The sequence below is a fragment of the Leuciscus leuciscus genome, assembly GCF_965113295.1.
Source record: "Leuciscus leuciscus genome assembly, chromosome: 3".
NCBI lineage: Eukaryota > Metazoa > Chordata > Actinopteri > Cypriniformes > Leuciscidae > Leuciscus > Leuciscus leuciscus.
The window spans coordinates 22,864,817-22,887,474 of record NC_138727.1 but is presented as its reverse complement, the minus strand read 5'-3'; the positions used below and the strand labels follow the sequence as shown (position 1 = coordinate 22,887,474).

The window sequence follows — 22,658 nt, the reverse complement described above, 5'->3', positions numbered from 1 at the left end:
ATATTTTGTTAAAGTGCAAAAGGATCATTATGGGTCACATGAATGTAACTCTAATGTTACCATGATACCAATCCATTAGTTTTTCATGTAGGTAGGTATACAGAATTGTATATGAATAGCCTACATATGCAATGTTTGCTCTGTTTAATATAATATGTTTGCTCTTTTAAACTGCTGTTTGGCAGAGCAGTGGTAAATATATGTTGTTATACATGGTATATATTATTTGTGTAATTTATTATTATTATTTATATGTTATTGTAAGTTTTTTTTTTTTTTATCATGCACTGCAATGAAGACACCATTTAACCAATTGATTAAATATAACAGCCAGCTTACAAATACAACTAAATAAATAGCCGTGCACATTTTTTTCATATTCTTTCTTTTAAAACATGTAATCTTTTCCTGTAATTGCAATGTTACCACATTATTGGCTGTCTCTTCGAGTTGTTTTGAGCATGATTGGCTATTCAGACTGTCATCCAGGAATCTGGCCAATGGCAGCTATGCGCGCCTTTTACTGGTCAAGTTTGAAGTTTGAATATTCGTCTGTTAGAGTGAGAGTGTGTGTGTGTGTGCGCTGCTGCTGCTCGGGAGGATCTTCAGTACTAGCCTCCTTCGGTTCTGTGGCTTTTACATTGTTTAAAACATGGATTATTTTGCATCGTACTGTTACATTTTTATTTTGAGCGAGTTGCGGGATGTAAATGGACAACGAATTTTAACAACGTAGCCTACGTGTAACGGACATATTGCAATCTGCGGAAGGTAAATAACTTTATTTTATATAAAAATACATTCTGCTACATCAAAATATAGTGTGTTAAATTGAGAAGCTAATTTTAAATGCGACTAGAGCAATATCGATATTATGTCAATGTTTCAGGCTGCATGTGTAACGTTAGGCTAAATATTGTCAGCTAAGTTAGTTTTTGATAAAAATAAATAAAAATAAACCTCAGCATAGTCTGAGCTTTACAATGAGTGAACTGAGAACATTGTGTCTTTATACAGAGAGGAACTCGAACCACACTATGAAAACTAGGCTTTTGAATGATCGCGGGATATCGGCCTAACGTTACCGTCAAAATGATGAGTCATCATCATAATATGTTTTTGAGCTGGTGAGTAAAAATTTGCAAGCTTTTTATGTCTCTTTTAGTAAGTAAATACAAATAGCTAATAATATTGCTGTATGTGTGTGTTTCCCATTATCCAGGAATTTTGGGAATAAATTATCCAGCCACATGATCTTCAGTTGCGGTGAGTATTGTCATAGTAAAATACACGTGAAATAGAGGCAGAACATGTAAACTCTGCTCAAAGGCACACTGGTCCAAACCCTCCAGTCAAAATTGTACCTGTCTTCTTGATATGAGTTTTTATGGGCCTAGCTGACCCAAACATAAATGTCCTTTCAAAATGAAATTATTTTCAAACCTGTATGACTTCTGTGAAACACAAGAATGTTGGGAATAAAACAACATTGGAACCCATTTTATGGAAACAAATGTTCCCAATGTTTCATGATAACAAAAGAACATTCTACTTGCAACATTTTGAGCATATTTTGGGAATGTTGCTAAAGTTAAAGTTGTACAATGATCTCAATATAACATTGTCCCAATGTTTCATGATAACAAAAGAAGAACATTCTCTCTGTCACGTTAGGGAAATGTTTTGAGGATATCATTGAGAGATAAGATGTTGAATGTTCTTCATAAAACGTTCTTCTAATGTGACAAGTTAACACAATTAGAACATTTTACTTGCAACATTTTGAAAAAATAAAATAAAATAAACCTCAGCATAGGAGCTTTACAATGAGTGAACTGAGAACATTGTGTCTTTATACATAACATAAATGTCCTTTCAAAATGAAATTATTTTCAAACCTGTATGACTTACTTCTCTGAAACACAAGAATGTTGGGAATTAAACAACATTGGAACCCATTTTATGAAAAAAAAACAAAAAAAAAACAGTGAAGTCATTTCTCAAGATATCTTAATTAAGGTTATACAAAATAAATTCATACAGTTTTGGAACAACATGGAGTACCGGTAAATAACGATAGAGAGTCTATTTTTTGGATGAGCTGTTCTTTTTAGGACATGTTCCCAGGGTCCTTTGCTAAATTAACCATGGTTTTTATTATAGTAAAGTGTAGAAACAATATTTTTATGGTGGATTGATTACAATAATTTATTACCATTTAGTTAGTGTTGCAAAACCATGGTTAATGTTAGTAAGGGTTCTCCAGATTTACTGTATATAGCCTAACACTTAAGGAAAACATAAAAAATGGTCCTATGTCACCCAGATCAATAGTCTGTTAACACACATTAACACACTTTTTACATTTTCTTAAGATCAAGCATTGGACCAATGTTTACGGAGCAGAACAGGCACCAACAGAGAAACAAGTCCATCACTAGTAAGTATCCACTGCATTTTATAAAACCGTAGTCAATTTTAAACGCACAATGCACTCCAAAATAAAAATGATCTATTTTTTTCTCCCTCGTGCCAGATTTATATCTGTCCCAGATTTATATCTGACTTTCTTTCCACAGAGATTTTTAGAAAAATTATCATTAAAGAGAATCATATAAAGAGAAATGTGGGAGGAGCTTGAATTTATTGCCTAGCCCTGTTTGTTTGAACCGCGAGAGCCGTCAAAGCTTATGCTACTCCTATGTCATGCACCGACAAGAGCCTTTTATAGTCAACACGTCGGACGCAAGCAACTTGCAGTTTTGCCCCCACCAACAACGCATAGTATTGCATACAACGGTGCGTCGCGTATCAAAAACTGGGACGACACATTTTTCTACTCATAGACGCATATGGCGGCCGAAGTGTAGTGATGCGTAGCCTTGCAGGCGCATATGCGTATCGATGCGTTGACTAACTCTTTGGGCGTAATTTGACTTGCATATGGCTGTCTGCTGGAAGCTAGTTATTTAAGTCGATAAAATTATAAATATGGTAGGGCTGGGGGAATTAACACGTTAATCTTCGCGATTAATTTGAGATGCTTAACGAGTTTATAAAAAAATGCAATTAACGCAGCACTTTTTTTGCCTCATTTTAATGACTTCCTGTTGCGGAAAAGGCTGCAAAATATGCCGTCCCGCCCCTCCGTGTTTGGCGATCAGGTTTTATTCTCGCGCAGCTTTCATGAGCGGGTCTTTTTCGCGCCGCGCTCTCCATTCCGTGTGTGTGTGTCGGCGCATTGACACACACACACAACACTGAGCAAACATTGAGCTCTTTGCTCAATGTTCTGCTCCGTGTTTGCGCTGCGCGTTCTGCTCTGTCGTTAACGGCCCAAACGCTCCAATCATGTACCGATTATGCACTGGAAAAGCAAAGTCAAATAACGTGAATTTTCTCAGTAGTAGACTTCTGTGAAATAGCCCTACTGAGCTGGTATAGTCATGCTGACAACAATGGTAAAATTACCTGCTCTGATCACATGCTCTTGTAATAATAGCTTTGTAGGACTATGTTTTATTTTGATAATTAGAAAAAAAAAATTATAATAATAAATTGTTACATTTATTATGTTGATTGATTATTGAAAATAATAATATATTGATATATTGATGTTTAATATTATTTTAATACAGGGCTATTTTCTGTTCCTTTTTTTCCTTTTTGTTGTTTAATTAGGTTATTCTAAGTTTAAATATTGATGATTACAAGCTTGGGGGAAATGCAATTAATTGCATTTAATTACAGCAAATTGTGTAAATAATCAGTTACTTTTTTTAATCGATTCCCAGCCCTAAAATATAAAATATGGATATGTTTCTTACACAAACGCATCACTTCGCGTCACCTTTCGCCTTTATCAACCTGCCAGAGCCGTGTGGAGTACTTTTATCATGGATGGATGCATTTTTATGGACTTGTCAAAAAAATCCCACAGGGAGCTACAGAATAAGAAATCTTTGAAGTCCACTTTTTTACTGTCTGTTTCCATCAGTAAAATTACAGTTGTTTTTTTTCTCTCAGAATTGTGAGGCAAGAACACACAATTGCAAGAAAATATCAGAATTGTGAGCTGTCTTTTTTACTCCCCTCAGAATTCACCCTTCGAGGGAGTTTGATTGACAGGTATTTTTTACATTTTTATTTTACCAAAAATATTTTTTTCTAAAAAAATTACACAAATTAAACGTTGAGACTTTGTTTCAACTTTCATATCAAAAGTAACCTGCTCTGTCTTGTCTCTGCGTTTAAACGTTTCAGCGTTTTTTCTGTGATCCGCAATGTATTTTTCATTGCGTGACAACATGATGTGTGGCGTGAGAGCGCCATGGCTTGTTGGACATAGCAACAGTAACTAAAGGGGGCGGGTCTTTGCAAATTGCATTAACCATGGCTGCCTGTTAATTATCACTGGACTACTTCGCTCTCGCATCTCCCAAAAGTAATTTTTTTTTGTTTTCTTGATTCCATTTGAATGGTTTAATTAAATTGCTATAACCAATTATTTAAAATGTAATGATTTAAGCAAAACGTTCTTCAAAGGTTAAACCAAACTTTTATTTGACGGATTGCCGTGTAGACCTTTGAGTTTCTCTGTGTTTTATGATATGATGATAGTTTTTCTCAAATGAAGCTAAAATGCTGCTGAAGTGACTCTCAGAGCAGCTGTATTGATGAAGTGCATTAATGTTCTCATATAGAAACGACAGCAAAAAAAAAGAAGCCAGAATTGCTTTTTTTTCTCAGGTTTTACAAATTTATCCTGTGATTCTGACTTTCAAACGGCCAATTGCGAGTTTATATCTCGCACTTCTGAGAAAAAAAAGTTTGAATTGTGATTCGCAATTACCTTTTTTAAAAATTGTATTCCATGGCGGAAACAAGCTTTCATATGCACAGACAGTAGCTCACATTTAACATGCAGATTGTGCGCACACAGAAACCTACTGGAGCACAAAAAGTTAGTGTCAACACTGTCCTGTGATTTCTCAATAAGAAACAGAAGTTATAGCATATTTTTCTTTCTGCTTTTGAAGTAACTAAAACTTACAGCTTAGCTAATAGCAAAGAGACGATTCACAGGTATGATTAAATCACACTAGAAATTGTTCTATCTCAAATGCAGTACTACTTTATCTGTATCTGATTTAAAACAAGCAGAAATCTGTAAGAAATGTAACAATCCATAGACAATATAACTGATGAAAATGAGCTGTTACATCAGAGCAAAAGCATCGTGGGCAGTGCTGTGACATGCTGCAGCTGTGCTCAAGGCTACCTGAGTTCGAGGTTCACACTTCTCAAGCCAAGTTTGTAGTTTGTTAAAATAATTTAGCCTCTAGTTGTGTTATTAAAGGGATACTCCACTTTTTTTGGAAATAGGCTCATTTTATAACTCCCCCAGAGTTAAACAGTTGAGTTTTACCGTTTTCGAATCCATTCAGCCGAGTTTCTGATATTTGGAAGAATATCAGTAACCAGACAGTTTCTGGTCTCATTGACTTCCATAGTAGGAAAAAATATATACTATGGAAGTCAATGAGACCAGAAACTGTCTGGTTACTGACATTCTTCTAAATATCAGAAACTCGGCTGAATGGATTCGAAAACGGTAAAACTCAACTGTTTAACTCTGGGGGAGTTATAAAATGAGCCTATTTCCAAAAAAAGTGGAGTATCCCTTTAACATGTATAATGGATTAAGTATATGTTTTAAATTACAGAAACAAAATAGATACTCATAAGGTATCATATTTATACTTTTAAATAAACTAATCTAATTAATTTCTGATTAATAATTAGGCTGGCTAATTTTGAAAGTTTTCAAAGTCAATATTGCTTGTGATCTTAATATGTAATATGTATTTGTATTATTTTTGTTTACACTGTTGCATGATCTTCTTTTATAGGCTATGAGGAAAAACTCTACCATGCACACAGAGAATGGAGCTCAATTCTGCTAACTGGGATAGCAGCTGAAAAAGAAGAAGAGAAGAACAGTAGAACACCTATTAATGCAGATGACTTTATTCTTTTTCTGCAAGAACAAAGACAACCAAATACTGATGATGAGCGCTCTGAGCAAACAGCAGTCAAGACGTGTGATTGCACATTGGACTTTACTGAGTTCTTCATTTAATGTTGGGCATCTACTGTACGCAGAACTTCTAATAATTTATGTGAATGCCATTCATAAACCTGTTCGATTTTTGTTTTATTTTAGAGATTAATAAAATTGTATGTTTTAACAATGTTATAGCTAAGCATTTTTTATGTTTAAGAGAACATTTTGGGAACAAAAATAAAACTTCCCACTAAAAAATTTATAAGAATGTTAAGTAGTATTTTTAAGAGTATTTTTAGAGAATGTTATCCTAACTTTTAGAAGAATGTTCTAAGAATAAAAATAAAACTTCCTGCTAAAAACTTTATAAGAATAAAGGGATAATGTTCTAAAAATGTTATGATTAAACATTTATAGAAGGTCATCATCACAAAACATTTTTAGAGTGTTCTTAGAGAATGTTATCCTACCTTTTAGGAGAAATAATGTTCTAACAATATTATTATTAAACATTTTTATAATGTTGTAAAAAAAATGTTATCTGAACTTTTAAAAGAACATTCTGGGAACAAAAATAAAAACACCCCCTGAAAACTTTCTAAGAACGTTAGAGAATAATGTTGTAAGAATGGTACACCTAAACATTTTAATAATGTTTTTAAATAATGTTATCCGAACATTTAAAAGAACATTCTGGGAACAAAAATAAAACTATCCGCTTACAACATTATAAGAACGTTAGAGAATAATGTTATAAGAATGTTATTACTAAACATTTTAATAATGTTTTTAGAAAATGTTCTCTAAACATTTAAAAAAACATTCTGGGAACAAAAATAAAACTACCCGCTGAAAACGTTCTATGAACATTAGAGAATAATGTTATAAGAACGTTATTACTAAACATTTTAATAATGTTTTAAAAAAAATGTTATCCGAACATTTAAAAAAACATTCTGGGAACACAAATAAAACTAGCCGCTGAAAACGTTCTGAGAAAATTAGAGAATAATGTTAAAAGAATGTTACTACTAAACATTTTAATAATGTTTTTAAAGAATGTTCTCCAAACTTTTAAAAGAACATTCTGGGAACAAAACTAAAACTAGCCGCTGAAAACTTTCTAAGAACGTTAGAGAATAATGTTAAAAGAATGTTACTACTAAACATTTTAATAATGTTTTTAAAGAATGTTCTCCAAACTTTTAAAAGAACATTCTGGGAACAAAACTAAAACTAGCCGCTGAAAACTTTCTAAGAACGTTAGAGAATAATGTTAAAAGAATGTTACTACTAAACATTTTAATAATGTTTTTAAAGAATGTTCTCCAAACTTTTAAAAGAACATTCTGAGAACAAAACTAAAACTAGCCGCTGAAAACATTTATAGAACAATACATGCTAATGTTCTTAGAACATTTTTAGAACAAAAAATTTCTAGCTGGGTGGTCAATGCTTTGGCAATATAAAGACTTTTCATCATGCAAATAAAGTTACTTGAATCTTAGTTTGTCAATCACTGATTGATTAGTGACCACAGACCACATCTCTGTTCATGGTATATAAACAGTCAAATGTATATATTATAAAATATTTTCCTTGTCACACTGAGTCAATATTTATTCTGATTACTTTGATGTGACTGATCAAGCTATTATATGTAGCTAGTATGAGTCACAAAATGTTTTCTCTGTGTCCAGATTTTAATTGAATAATAATGAAAAAACTGTGAGGTGACTGACACATACAAAGTTTGGTGTCAATATGCCTAAAGGCCCGAGTATACTTCATTTTCCGCGTTCTTCTCCATTTCGTGCACAGTTGAGCGTGCAAGCCTTTCAAAGTATACTCCTTTGGCCGTGAGCACGGAAAAAGTGGACACGGTCTAGTGGACTTTGTTTTCAAGCACTCAAGTCACTCACACATGCGCAATTGTAGACGCACTGCCCGTGCTGACACAAACTTTGGGCTGCACGCAACAGTGTGCGAACGGACATCCACAGACCCTCCTAATGATGAAAATTACGTCACACGCCGTGGACCATCACGGAACACGGACTGCCGAAGTATACTTTGGGCTTAAGTGTTGCAGAGTTACAGCCTCAGAATCAGCTTTGCATAAATGCGAATCGCCACTCGGCGCGGTGTGCCAAAACACTTAATTGGGCATTTCTCAGATTAAGGGCCAAATTGGGTTGCTGCAATTTTGAAAAATAAAATTCTAAATTTTACTAATTGGAATACATCAAATTATCAGTCCTTAACCCTCTGAGGTCGGCAAACGCGCCCCCGCGTTTTGCTGGATTTTCTTCACATTGTAGCACAATAAACTTAAATTACTCCGTCATTTATGGTCATACAGAAAAAAGAAATATAAAAAAAGAATCTGTGATATTTCTACTTTTGTATGTGTCCACTTACAATCAAATCAAAACATTGTACTTTTGTAAAATAAAGAAAATAAACAGGGTGTGCGTTCTGCCTCTCCATCGCGGTAAACTTTTTTTTCTTGAGCACGTCTATAAACTGAAACAAAACTCAGCGAATACTTGTCACACATTTATGAGCCATATACCTTTATACACATTTAAGTGTGTACTTTTAAATGATCGGATTCAAACTGAAAACAAATGTTCTCTGTTTAAGTAATTTGTATAAAACCAACAGGATGTCCAGTATCTCAAACGCTTGCTAATTACTTTTAATTCGACCACGCCCACTCGCGCAAAAGTGATTCACATGCAAATCGTCCACATGGAACGCGAACGCCCTGTTACCTCAAACACAAAACACCAAAAAACTTCACAAGTCTCTGCTTTTCATCGAGTTTGGAAGACACGTCTGAGCTTACATTGGATTTACCTCAGAAGAAGAATGCGATTTGAAGACAAGAAAGATGTAAGGTAAGAAATTCTTACTTATTAGTTTATGGTATTGTTGCATAAACTTCACATTGCAGTTGAACTGTTGCTAGATATATGGTGAATATTATACTATTTAGTCTATAATTATTTTCTATAACATATTTTGGAGCGCGATCGCGTTTGAAAGGAAAAATGCACCAAACATTAGGCTTTATGTTTTTACTATTATCTCATTTCATATCATCATAACAATGGAAACATTTGAAGTAACATAAGATAATCAATATATTTTTCTCTAGCATTGTTACTGAAATCTATTGGAAGATTTATAGGCTGCTATAGGTTATTAGGGGTTCAAGCACGAAGTGCTGAAACCCTATTGTAATTGTACTGATTTTTATTAGGGGTTCAAGCACGAAGTGCTGAACACCTATTGTTATTGTAAGGATTTTTAGGGGTTCAAGCACGAAGTGCTGAAACCCTATTGTAATTGTACTGATTTTTATTAGGGGTTCAAGCACGAAGTGCTGAAACCCTATTGTAATTGTACTGATTTTTATTATTATTAGGGGCCAAGCACCGAAGGTGCTAGGCACCTATTGTTTTCGTTCGCGTTCTTCTTCTTCTTATTATTTGGGGCCAAGCACCGAAGGTGCTGTGGCACCTATTGTTTTCGTTCGCGTTCTTATTAGGGGCCAAGCACCGAAGGTGCTAGGCACCTATTGTTTTCGTTCGCGTTCTTATTATTAGGGGCCAAGCACCGAAGGTGCGTAGGCACCTATTGTATCTGTTCCCGTTCCTATTATTAGGGGCCAAGCACCGAAGGTGCGTAGGCACCTATTGTATCTGTTCCCGTTCCTATTATTAGGGGCCAAGCACAGAATGTGCGTAGGCACCTATTGTATCTGTTAGCGTACCAAAAATAATTAGGGGCCAAGCACCGAAGGTGCTAGGCACCTATTGTTTTCGTTCGCGTTCTTATTAGGGGCCAAGCACCGAAGGTGCGGAGGCACCTATTGTATCTGTTCCCGTTCTTATTATTATTATTATTAGGGGCCAAGCACCGAAGGTGCGGGCACCTATTGTATCTGTTCCCGTTCTTATTATTATTATTATTATTAGGGGCCAAGCACCGAAGGTGCGTAGGCACCTATTGTATCTGTTCCCGTTCCTATTATTAGGGGCCAAGCACCGAAGGTGCGTAGGCACCTATTGTATCTGTTCCCGTTCCTATTATTATTATTAGGGGCCAAGCACCGAAGGTGCGTAGGCACCTATTGTATCTGTTCCCGTTCCTATTATTAGGGGCCAAGCACCGAAGGTGCGTAGGCACCTATTGTATCTGTTCCCGTTCCTATTATTAGGGGCCAAGCACCGAAGGTGCGTAGGCACCTATTGTATCTGTTCCCGTTCCTATTATTAGGGGCCAAGCACCGAAGGTGCGTAGGCACCTATTGTATCTGTTCCCGTTCCTATTATTAGGGGCCAAGCACCGAAGGTGCTAGGCACCTATTGTTTTCGTTCGCGTTCTTATTATTATTATTAGGGGCCAAGCACCGAAGGTGCGGGCACCTATTGTAATTGTTCCCGTTCTTATTATTATTCTTCTTCTTCTTCCGCTCTTGGAGTCTATGGCAGCCCATAGAACCGATTGCGGGAAAGTTGTTTTGGTTTGACATTCTGATAGAGGACATTCCCAACATTAAATACACCAATTTTGGTGTTTCTAAGTCATTCCCTCTAGCGCCACCACCTGTCCAAAATTTCACTTTTGTTTTGCTAATAACTTTTGAACCGTAAGGCCAATCAACAAAATTCTTTTTTCCTCTGATTCCTGAGCTCATGACGATTCGATTGCATCCTATGACGTCATTTTCCGTCATAAAAACATGGCCGCCATTTTGAATTATTCTCAAAACCTACTTTTTCGAACTCGTCCTAGACAGTTTGTCCGATTTGCACGAAAATTGAACCAGATCATCTTCAGGCAGTGCTGACCAAAAGTTATTAAAATCTAGTTGATTTGTCAAACCGTTTTCAATAAACGCTCGAACAAATTTTACGTAGCGCTTGCGAAAACAGTCGTAAGGCTGTATCTTCGCAACGCTTTATCGTATTCAGACCAAACTTGGTACATGTCATCACAAGCATGACCTGAGGCTACATGCTGCGTTTCGGCGCAGCGCCACCTACTGGTCCAGAGATATGAAAAATGGCTATTTTTGCTTATAACTTCTGAACAGTTTGTCCAAAAATCATAAAATTGGTCTTGATAGATTCAGGGCGACATGCCGAGTCGACTGATATCCAATTTTGCCATATCGGCCATTTTGACTGTCGGCCATTTTGAATTTTGTGCTAAAATGCTGTATTTTAACAACGCATGAACGGATTGTTACGAAACTTGGTATGGGTCATCAACACTATGTCCTGAAGGAGTGTGAGAAGTTTCGAAACAGCGCCACCTAGTGGTGAATTTTTTTTTTCAAATGCTTATAACTTTGGGAGTGATCGACTTATTTTCACGAAACTCATCTCATTAGACTCCTGAATCGTTGCCGAGTCCAACGATACCAAACATTCTAGGTTTCGCCTTACGGTTTGTGTAGCGTTGTGATTTAGCGCTTAAAAAACATTAGGCTATATCTTCGAAACCATTTGTCCGATCGAGACGAAACCACCGTCAGAAGTTTGGAAACATAGGTCGATAGCTATACACCAATGCCCAAATGCGAAAATATTGATAGTAAGGGGTAGTAAAATTCAATCAAAGTCATGTGTCAGTCATTTTTTACGTGTTTTTTCATATAAATGTCTATAACTCCGAAGCGAATTGAGATATTTTCACCAAAATTGACACAGATATGTATGGGCTCACTCTGAGGACACGTAAAAAAAATGGTGTGACTGAGCCTCTTGGTGGCGCTATAATAGAACAAAACATGAAATTCCCATTGACTTCAATACAGTTTTGTGAAATAAAATGCTATACAAAACAAATGCATTGGTGTTATTTAATGAAACTCAGAAAGTGCCTTCAGCACCATTTCCTGAAAGTACCCAACATATTTCAAGACAGCGCCACCTTTTGGTCAAAAGTTATAACAAAACTTCTAAAAATGCTAATAACTTTTGAATAAATCTGCCCATTGAAATGCCACTGGTATTAATAAATTCCTTGGGTCAAGCCGAGAACATAGAAACCAAGTTTTCCTTATTTGGCCTAACTTTCTGTCCGCCATCTTGATTTTCATTCAAAACATACATTTTCGAACTCCTCCTACACCGTTTGTCCGATTTTCACCAAAATCGAATCGTATCATCTCCAGACCGTGCCGACTAAAAGTTATCGATTTCGTCTCGATTGACGAAACCGTTTTCGTATAGCGCAGCAGCAAAGTTGAGGCATGATGCTAAAAGCACTATTCAGGCTTTATCTCTGCAATGCCTTGACATATTGACACCAAACTTTGTATGTGTCATTGTCACATCACTCTGACCACATCACATCAGTTTTGTAACTGCGCCACCTATTGGTAGAAAGTGATAATGCATTACATCAAATTTTTATTTACTGTTTCTATGAATTTTCAGGCATTTTGCCTAAAATCCTCTTTAATGTCTTTAATTGTTCATTGTTGCAGTTGGTCTGACACTTTCAGCAATGTTGGCATGTCTTGTCATCTGATTGTGCTTGGCCCCGCTAAATGCTGCTTGCAGCTTTATTAGGGGCCAAGCACCGAAGGTGCTAGGCACCTATTGTTTTCGTTCGCGTTCTTATTATTATTATTATTAGGGGCCAAGCACCGAAGGTGCGGAGGCACCTATTGTATCTGTTCCCGTTCTTATTATTATTATTCTTCCGTTTCTTCCGACTGGGCGTCTATGGCAGCCCATAGAACCGATTGCGGGAAAGTTGTTTTGATTTGACATTCTGATAGAGGACAGTCCCAACATTAAATACACCAATTTTGGTGTTTCTAAGTCATTCCCTCTAGCGCCACCACCTGTCCAAAATTTCACTTTTATTTTGCTAATAACTTTTGAACAGTAAGGCCAATCAACAAAATTCTTTTTTTCTCTGATTCCTGAGCTCTTGTCGATTCGAGTGCACCCTATGATGTCATTTTCCGGCATATAAATATGGCCGCCATTTTGAATGACCTGAAAAAGCTACTTTTTCGAACTCGTCCTAGACGGTTTGTCCGATTTGCACGAAAATTGAACCAGATCATCTTCAGGTAGTGCTGACAAAAAGTTATGGAATTCAAATTGATTCGTCAAACCGTTTTCGAATAACGCTCGAACAAATTTTACGTAGCGCTTGCGAAAACAGTCGTAGGGCTGTATCTCCGCAACGCTTTATCGGATTCAGACCAAAATTGGTACATGTCATCACAAGCATGAACTGAGGCTACATGCTGTGTTTCGGCGCAGCGCCACCTACTGGTCCGGAGATATGGAAAATGGCTGTTTTTGCTTATAGCTTTTGAACAGTTTGTCCAAAAATCATAAAATTGGTCTCGTTAGATTCAGGGCAACATGCCGATTCGACTGATATCCAATTTGACCATATCGGCCATTTTGACTGTCAGCCATTTTGAATTTTGTGTTAAAATGCTGTATTTTATGAACGCATGAACGAATTGTTACGAAACTTGGTATTGGTCATCATCACGATGTCCTGAAGAAGCGTGAGAAGTTTCGAAACAGCGCCACCTAGTGGTGACATTTTTTTTCCAAATGCTTATAACTTTGGTTGTGGTCGACATATTTTCACGAAACTCATCTAATTAGACTCCTGAATCCTTTCCGAGTCCTACGATACCAAACATGCTAGGTTTCGCCTTACGGTTTGTGTAGCGTTGTGATTTAGCGCTTAAAAAACATTTGGCTATATCTTCGAAACCGCTAGTCCGATCGAGACGAAACCACCGTCAGAAGTTTGGAAACATAGGTCGATAGCTATACGCCAATGCCCAAATGCGAAAATATTGATAGTAAGGGGTAGTAAAATCCAATCAAAGTCATGTGTCAGTCATTTTTTACGTGTTTTTTCATATAAATGTCTATAACTCCGGAGCGAATTGAGATATTTTCACCAAAATTGACACACATATGTATGGGCTCACTCTGAGGACACATAAAAAAAATGGTGTGACTGAGCCTCTTGGTGGCGCTATAATAGAACAAAACATGAAATTCCCATTGACTTCAATACAGTTTTGTGAAATAAAATGCTATACTAAACAAATGCATTGGTGTTATTTAATGAAACTCAGAAAGTGCCTTCAGCACCATTTCCTGAAAGTACCCAACATATTTCAAGACAGCGCCACCTAGTGGTCAAAAGTTATAACAAAACTTCTAAAAATGCTAATAACTTTTGAATAAATCTGCCTATTGAAATGCCACTGGTATTAATAGATTCCTTGGGTCAAGCCGAGAACATAGAAACCAAGTTTTCCTTATTTGGCCTAATTTCCTGTCCGCCATCTTGATTTTCATTCAAAACATACATTTTCGAACTCCTCCTACACCGTTTGTCCGATTTTCACCAAAATCGAATCGTATCATCTCCAGACTGTGCCGACTAAAAGTTATGGATTTCGTGTCGATAGACGAAACCGTTTTCGTATAGCGCAGCAGCAAAGTTGAGGCATGATGCCAAAAGCAATATTCAGGCTTTATCTCTGCAATGCCTTGACATATTGACACCAAACTTTGTATGTGTCATTGTCACTTCACTCTGACCACATCGCATCAGTTTTGTAACTGCTCCACCTATTGGTCGAAAGTGATAATCCATTAAATCATATTCTGAATTACTTTTTATATGATTTATCAGCCATTTCGCCTAAAATCCTCTCTAAATGTCTTTAATTGCTCATTGTTGCAGTTGGTCTGACACCTTCAGCCATGTTGGCATATCCTGTCATCTGCTTGCGCTTGGCCCCGATAATTGCTGCTTGCAGCTATATTTATTATTATTATTCTTTTTCTTCCGACTTGGTGTCTATGGCAGCCCATAGAACCGCTTGCGGGAAAGTTATGAAATTTGGCACACTGATAGAGGACAGGCCAATCTGTCACCATAGCAAATTTGGTGTCTTAAAACCAATCCCTCTAGCGCCACCAACTGTCCAAAGTTGCACTCATGTTTATGCTAATAACTTTTGAACCACAAGGGCTAGAAACAAAATTATTTTTTCCTCTGATTCCTGAGCGCATGACAATTCGATAGCACCCTATGACGTCATTTTCCGTCATAATATTTTTCCGCCATTTTGAATTTTCCTAAAAACCTACTTTTTCGAACTCCTCCTAGGCCGTTGCTCCAATTTCCACGAAAATTGAATCAGATCATCTTCAGACCATGCCGACAAAAAGTTATGGAATTGGTATTGATTTGTCAAACCGTTCTCGAATACCACGCAAACAAATTTTACGTAGCGCTTGCGAAAACAGACACAAGCCTGTATCTCCTCAACACTTTATCAAATTCAGACCAAACTTGGTACATATCATCACAAGCATGACCTGAGGCTACATGCTGCGTTTCGGCGTAGTGCCACCTACTGGTCCGGAGATATGAAAAATGGCTGTTTTTGCTTATAACTTCTGAATGGTTTGTTCAAAAATCATAAAAGTGGTCTCGTTAGATTCAGGGTGACATGCTGAGTCGACTGATATCCAATTTTCCCTGATCAGCCATTTTGGCTGTCGGCCATTTTGAATTATGTGCTAAAATGCTATATTTTATGAACGCATGAACGGATTGTTACGAAACTCAGTATGGGTCATCAGCACGATGTCCTGAAGGAGACTGAGAAGTTTCGAAACAGCGCCACCTAGTGGTGAATGTTTTTTCCCAAATGCTTATAACTTTGGGTGTGGTCGACTTATTTTCACAAGAGTCATCTCTTTAGACTCCTGAATCGTTGCCGAGTCCAACGATACCAAACATGCTAGGTTTCGCCTTACAGTTTGTGTAGCGTTGTGATTTAGTGCTTAAAAAACATTTGGCTATATCTTCGAAACCGCTTGTCCGATCGAGACGAAACCACCGTCAGAAGTTTGGAAACATAGGTCGATAGCTATACGCCAATGCCCAAATGCGAAAATATTGATAGTAAGGGGTAGTTAAATCCAATCAAAGTCATGTGTCAGTCATTTTTTACATGTTTTTTCAAATAAATGTCTATAACTCCGAAGTGAATTGAGATATTTTCACCAAAATTGACACACATATGCATGGGCTCACTCTGAGGACACATAAAGAAAATGGTGGGACTGAGCCTCTTGGTGGCGCTATAATAGAACAAAACATGAAATTCCCATTGACTTCAATACAGTTTTGTGAATTAAAATGATATACTAAACAAATGCATTGGTGTAATATTATGAAACTCAATTTGTGCCATCAGCACCATCCCCTGAAGGTACCCAAAATATTTCGAGACAGCGCCACCTAGTGATCAAATGTTATGACAAAATTTCCAAAAAGGCTAATAACTTTTGAATAATATGGCTTTTGAAATGCCACTGATCTTAATAGATTCCTTGGGTCAAGCCGAGAACATAGATAGCAAGTTGTCCTTATTTGGCCGAACTTCCTGTCCGCATCTTGATTTTCAGTCAAAACCTACTTTTTCGAACTCCTCCAAGACCGTTTGTCCGATTTTCACCAAAATCGAATCGTATCATCTCCAGACTTTGCCAACTAAAAGTTATGGATTTCGTGTCGACAGACAAAACCGTTTTCGTATAGCGCAGCAGCAAAGTTGAGGCATGATGCCAAAAGGACTATTCAGGCTTTATCTCTGCAATGCCTTGACATATTGACACCAAACTTTGTATGTTTCATTGTCACTTCACTCTGAACACATTACATCAGTTTCGTAACTGCGCCACCTATTGGTCGAAAGTGATAATCAATCAAATCATATTTTTTATCACTGTTTATATGATTTTACAGGCATTTTGCCTAAAATCCTCTTTAAATGTCTTTAATTGCTCATTGTTGCAGTTGGTCTGACACCTTCAGCCATGTTGGCACATCCTGTCATATGCTTGCGCTTGGCCCCGATAATTGCTGCTTGCAGCTATATTTAGGGGCCAAGCACCGAAGGTGCGGAGGCACCTATTGTTTTTGTTCCGGTTCTTATTATTAGGGGCCAAGCACCGAAGGTGCGGAGGCACCTATTGTTTTTGTTCCGGTTCTTATTATTAGGGGCCAAGCACCGAAGGTGCGGAGGCACCTATTGTATCTGTTCCCGTTCTTATTATTATTATTATTCTTCTTCCGCCATGGGAGTCTATGGCAGCCCATAGAACCGATTGCGGGAAAGTTGTTTTGGTTTGACATTCTGATAGAGGACAGTCCCAACATTAAATACACCAATTTTGGTGTTTCTAAGTCACTCCCTCTAGCGCCACCACCTGTCCAAAGTTTCACTTTTATTATGCTAATAACTTTTGAAGCGTAAGGCCAATCAACAAAATTCTTTTTTCCTCTGATTCCTGAGCTCATGCCGATTCGATTGCACCCTATGACGTCATTTTCCGGCTTATAAATATGGTCGCCATTTTGAATGTGCTGAAAAAGCTACTTTTTCGAACTCGTCCTAGACGGTTTGTCCGATTTGCACGAAAATTGAACCAGATCATCTTCAGGCAGTGCTGACCAAAAGTTATGGAATTCAAATTGATTCGTCAAACCGTTTTCGAATAACGCTCGAACACATTTTACGTAGCGCTTGCGAAAACAGTCGTAGGGCTGTATCTCCGCAACGCTTTATCGGATTCAGACCAAAATTGGTACAGGTCATCACAAGCATGACCTGAGGCTACATGCTGCGTTTCGGCGCAGCGCCACCTACTGGTCCGGAGATATGAAAAAGGGCTATTTTTGCTTATAACTTCTGAAAAATTTGTCCAAAAATCATAAAATTGGTCTCGTTAGATTCAGGGCAACATGCCGAGTCGACTGATATAAAATTTTACCATATCGGCCATTTTGACTGTCGGCCATTTTGAATTTTGTGCTAAAATGCTGTATTTTAAGAACGCATGAACGGATTGTTACGAAACTTGGTATGGGTCATCAGCACGATGTTCTGAAGGAGCGTGAGAAGTTTCGAAACAGCGCCACCTAGTGGTGAATTTTTTTTTTCAAATGCTTATAACTTTGGGTGTGGTTGACTTATTTTCACCAAACTCATCTCATTAGACTCCTGAATCCTTGCCGAGTCCAACGATACCAAACATGCTAGGTTTCGCCTCACGGTTTGTGTAGCGTTGTGATTTAGCGCTTAAAAAACATTTGGCTATATCTTCGAAACCGTTTGTCCGATCGAGACGAAACCACCGTCAGAAGTTTGGAAACATAGGTCGATAGCTATGCGCCAATGCCCAAATGCGAAAATATTGATGTTTAGGGGTAGTAAATTCCAATCAAAGTCATGTGTCAGTCATTTTTTACGTGTTTTTTCATATAAATGTCTATAACTCTGAAGCGAATTGAGATATTTTCACCAAAATCGACACACATATGTATGGGCTCACTCTGAGGACACATAAAAAAAATTGTGGGACTGAGCCTCTTGGTGGCGCTATAATAGAACAAAACATGAAATTCCCATTGACTTCAATACAGTTTTGTGAAATAAAGTGCTATACTGAACAAATGCATTGGTGTAATATTACGAAACTCAGAATGTGCCATCAGCACCATCCCCTGAAGGTACCCAAAATATTTTGAGACAGCGCCACCTAATGGTCAAAAGTGACAATCAATTAAATCATATTTTTAATTACTCTTTCTATGATTTTTCAGCCATTTCGCCTAAAATCCTCTTTAAATGTCTTTAATTGCTCATTGTTGCAGTTGATCTGACACTTTCAGCCATGTCTTGTCGTCTTATTCTGCTTGGCCCCGGTAATGGCTGCTTGCAGCTATATTTATTATTATTATTATTCTTCTTCTTCTTCTTCCGCTCTGGGAGTCTATGGCAGCCCATAGAACCGCTTGCGGGAAAGTTATGAAATTTGGCACAATGATAGAGGACAGTCCAAAAAGTCACCATGCCAAATTTGGTGTCTTAAAACCAATCCCTCTAGCGCCACCACCTGTCCAAAATTTCACTTTTATTTTGCTAATAACTTTTGAACCGTTTGGCCAATCAACAAAATTCTTTTTTCCTCTGATTCCTGAGCTCATGACGATTCGATTGCACCCTATGACGTCATTTTCCGGCTTATAAATATGGCCGCCATTTTGAATGTGCTGAAAAAGCTACTTTTTCGAACTCGTCCTAGACGGTTTGTCTGATTTGCACGAAAATTGAACCAGATCATCTTCAGGCAGTGCTGACAAAAAGTTATGGAATTCAAATTGATTCGTCAAACCGTTTTCGAATAACGCTCGAACACATTTTACGTAGCGCTTGCAAAAACAGTCGTAGGGCTGTATCTCCGCAACGCTTTATCGGATTCAGACCAAAATTGGTACATGTCATCACAAGCATGACCTGAGGCTACATGCTGCGTTTCGGCGCAGCGCCACCTACTGGTCCGGAGATATGAAAAATGGCTATTTTTGCTTATAACTTCTGAACAATTTGTCCAAAAATCATAAAATTGGTCTCGTTAGATTCAGGGCAACATGCCGAGTCGACTGATATCAAATTTTACCATATCGGCCATTTTGACTGTCGGCCATTTTGAATTTTGTGCTAAAATGCTGTATTTTAAGAACGCATGAACGGATTGTTACGAAACTTGGTATGGGTCATCAGCACGATGTTCTGAAGGAGCGTGAGAAGTTTCGAAACAGCGCCACCTAGTGGTCAAAAGTTAAAACAACATTTCCAAAAAGGCTAATAACTTTTGAATAAATCTGGCTACTGAAATGCCACTGGTCTTAATAGATTCCTTGGGTCAAGCCGAGAACATAGATACCAAGTTTACCTTATTTGGCCAAACTTCCTGTCCGCCATCTTGATTTTCATTCAAAACCTACTTTTTCAAACTCCTCCTAGACCGTTTGTCCGATTTTCACCAAAATCGAATCGTATCATCTCCAGACCGTGCCGACTAAAAGTTATGGATTTCGTGTGGATAGACCAAACCGTTTTCGTATAGCGCAGCAGCAAAGTTGAGGCATGATGCTAATAGCACTATTCAGGCTTTATCTCTGCAATCCCTTGAAATATTGACACCAAACTTTGTATGTGTCATTGTCACTTCACTCTGACCACATCACATCAGTTTTGTAACTGCGCCACCTATTGGTCGAAAGTGATAATGCATTAAATCATATTTTTATTGACTGTTTCTATGATTTTTCAGCCATTTCGTCTAAAATCCTCTTTAAATGTCTTTAATTGCTCATTGTTGCAGTTGGTCTGACACCTTCAGCCATGTTGGCATATCCTGTCATCTACTTGCGCTTGGCCCCGGTAATTGCTGCTTGCAGCTATATTTATTATTATTATTCTTCTTTTTCTTCCGACTTGGTGTCTATGGCAGCCCATAGAACCGCTTGCGGGAAAGTTATGAAATTTGGCACCGTGATAGAGGACAGGCCAATCTGTCACCATAGCAAATTTGGTGTCTTAAAACCAATCCCTCTAGCGCCACCAACTGTCCAAAGTTGCACTCGTGTTTATGCTAATAACTTTTGAACCACAAGGGCTAGAAACAAAATTCTTTTTTCCTCTGATTCCTGAGCTCATGACAATTCGATAGCACCCTATGACGTCATTTTTCGTCATAACATTTTTCCGCCATTTTGAATTTTCCGAAAAACCTACTTTTTCAAACTCCTCCTAGGCCGTTGCTCCAATTTCCACGAAAATTGAATCAGATCATCTTCATACCATGCCGACAAAAAGTTATGGAATTGGTGTTGATTTGTCAAACCGTTCTCGAATACCACGCAAACAAATTTTACGTAGCGCTTGCGAAAACAGACACAAGCCTGTATCTCCGCAACGCTTTATCGTATTCAGACCAAACTTGGTACATATCATCACAAGCATGACCTGAGGTTACATGCTGCGTTTCAGCGTAGTGCCACCTACTGGTCCGGAGATATGAAAAATGGCTGTTTTTGCTTATAACTTCTGAATGGTTTGTTCAAAAATCATAAAAGTCGTCTCGTTAGATTCAGGGTGACATGCTGAGTCGACTGATATCCAATTTTCCCTGATCAGCCATTTTGGCTGTCGGCCATTTTGAATTATGTGCTAAAATGCTATATTTTATGAACGCATGAACGGATTGTTACGAAACTCAGTATGGGTCATCAGCACGATGTCCTGAAGGAGACTGAGAAGTTTCGAAACAGCGCCACCTAGTGGTGAATGTTTTTTCCCAAATGCTTATAACTTTGGGTGTGGTCGACTTATTTTCACAAGAGTCATCTCTTTAGACTCCTGAATCGTTGCCGAGTCCAACGATACCAAACATGCTAGGTTTTGCCTTACAGTTTGTGTAGCGTTGTGATTTAGTGCTTAAAAAACATTTGGCTATATCTTCGAAACCGCTTGTCCGATCGAGACGAAACCACCGTCAGAAGTTTGGAAACATAGGTCGATAGCTATACACCAATGCCCAAATGCGAAAATATTGATAGTAAGGGGTAGTAAAATCCAATCAAAGTCATGTGTCAGTCATTTTTTACATGTTTTTTCATATAAATGTCTATAACTCCGAAGTGAATTGAGATATTTTCACCAAAATTGACACACATATGCATTGGCTCACTCTGAGGACACATAAAAAAAATGGTGGGACTGAGCCTCTTGGTGGCGCTATAATAGAACAAAACATGAAATTCCCATTGACTTCAATACAGTTTTGTGAATTAAAATGATATACTAAACAAATGCATTGGTGTAATATTATGAAACTCAATTTGTGCCATCAGCACCATCCCCTGAAGGTACCCAAAATATTTCGAGACAGCGCCACCTAGTGATCAAATATTATGACAAAATTTCCAAAAAGGCTAATAACTTTTGAATAAATATGGCTTTTGAAATGCCACTGATCTTAATAGATTCCTTGGGTCAAGCCGAGAACATAGATAGCAAGTTGTCCTTATTTGGCCGAACTTCCTGTCCGCATCTTGATTTTCAGTCAAAACCTACTTTTTCGAACTCCTCCAAGACCGTTTGTCGGATTTTCACCAAAATCGAATCGTATCATCTCCAGACTTTGCCAACTAAAAGTTATGGATTTCGTGTCGACAGACGGAACCGTTTTCGTATAGCGCAGCAGCAAAGTTGAGGCATGATGCCAAAAGGACTATTCAGGCTTTATCTCTGCAATGCCTTGACACATTGACACCAAACTTTGTATGTTTCATTGTCACTTCACTCTGAACACATTACATCAGTTTCGTAACTGCGCCACCTATTGGTCGAAAGTGATAATCAATCAAATCATATTTTTTATCACTGTTTATATGATTTTACAGGCATTTTGCCTAAAATCCTCTTTAAATGTCTTTAATTGCTCATTGTTGCAGTTGGTCTGACACCTTCAGCCATGTTGGCACATCCTGTCATATGCTTGCGCTTGGCCCCGATAATTGCTGCTTGCAGCTATATTTATTATTATTATTCTTCTTCTTCTTCTTCCGCTCTGGGAGTCTATGGCAGCCCATAGAACCGCTTGCGGGAAAGTTATGAAATTTGGCACAATGATAGAGGACAGTC

General features: G+C 37.7%; 2 long non-coding RNA genes across 5 annotated transcripts in view; both read left to right on the top strand.

Moving 5' to 3' along the window:
* Positions 1-277: 277 nt before the first annotated feature.
* On the top strand, positions 278-7,020 carry LOC309494885. 4 transcript variants are annotated; one of them, XR_014204470.1, is made up of 6 exons: positions 278-771; positions 1,018-1,127; positions 1,223-1,266; positions 2,376-2,440; positions 4,027-4,128; positions 4,264-4,660. It is a non-coding gene; the product is annotated as an uncharacterized lncRNA (long non-coding RNA). The 4 variants fall into 4 exon arrangements; XR_014204469.1 differs by lacking the exon at positions 4,264-4,660 and adding an exon at positions 5,913-7,019 and having other exon boundaries at positions 279-771; XR_014204471.1 differs by having other exon boundaries at positions 283-771; positions 4,098-4,660.
* Positions 7,021-9,990: 2,970 nt separating this feature from the next.
* The window catches only part of LOC309495074, a 40,643-nt gene continuing 27,975 nt past the window's right edge, over positions 9,991-22,658 (top strand). Inside the window, exons 1-2 of the long non-coding RNA XR_014204542.1 lie at positions 9,991-10,493; positions 12,677-12,743. This is a non-coding gene — a long non-coding RNA (uncharacterized lncRNA). The remainder of the gene's footprint in view (positions 10,494-12,676; positions 12,744-22,658) is intronic.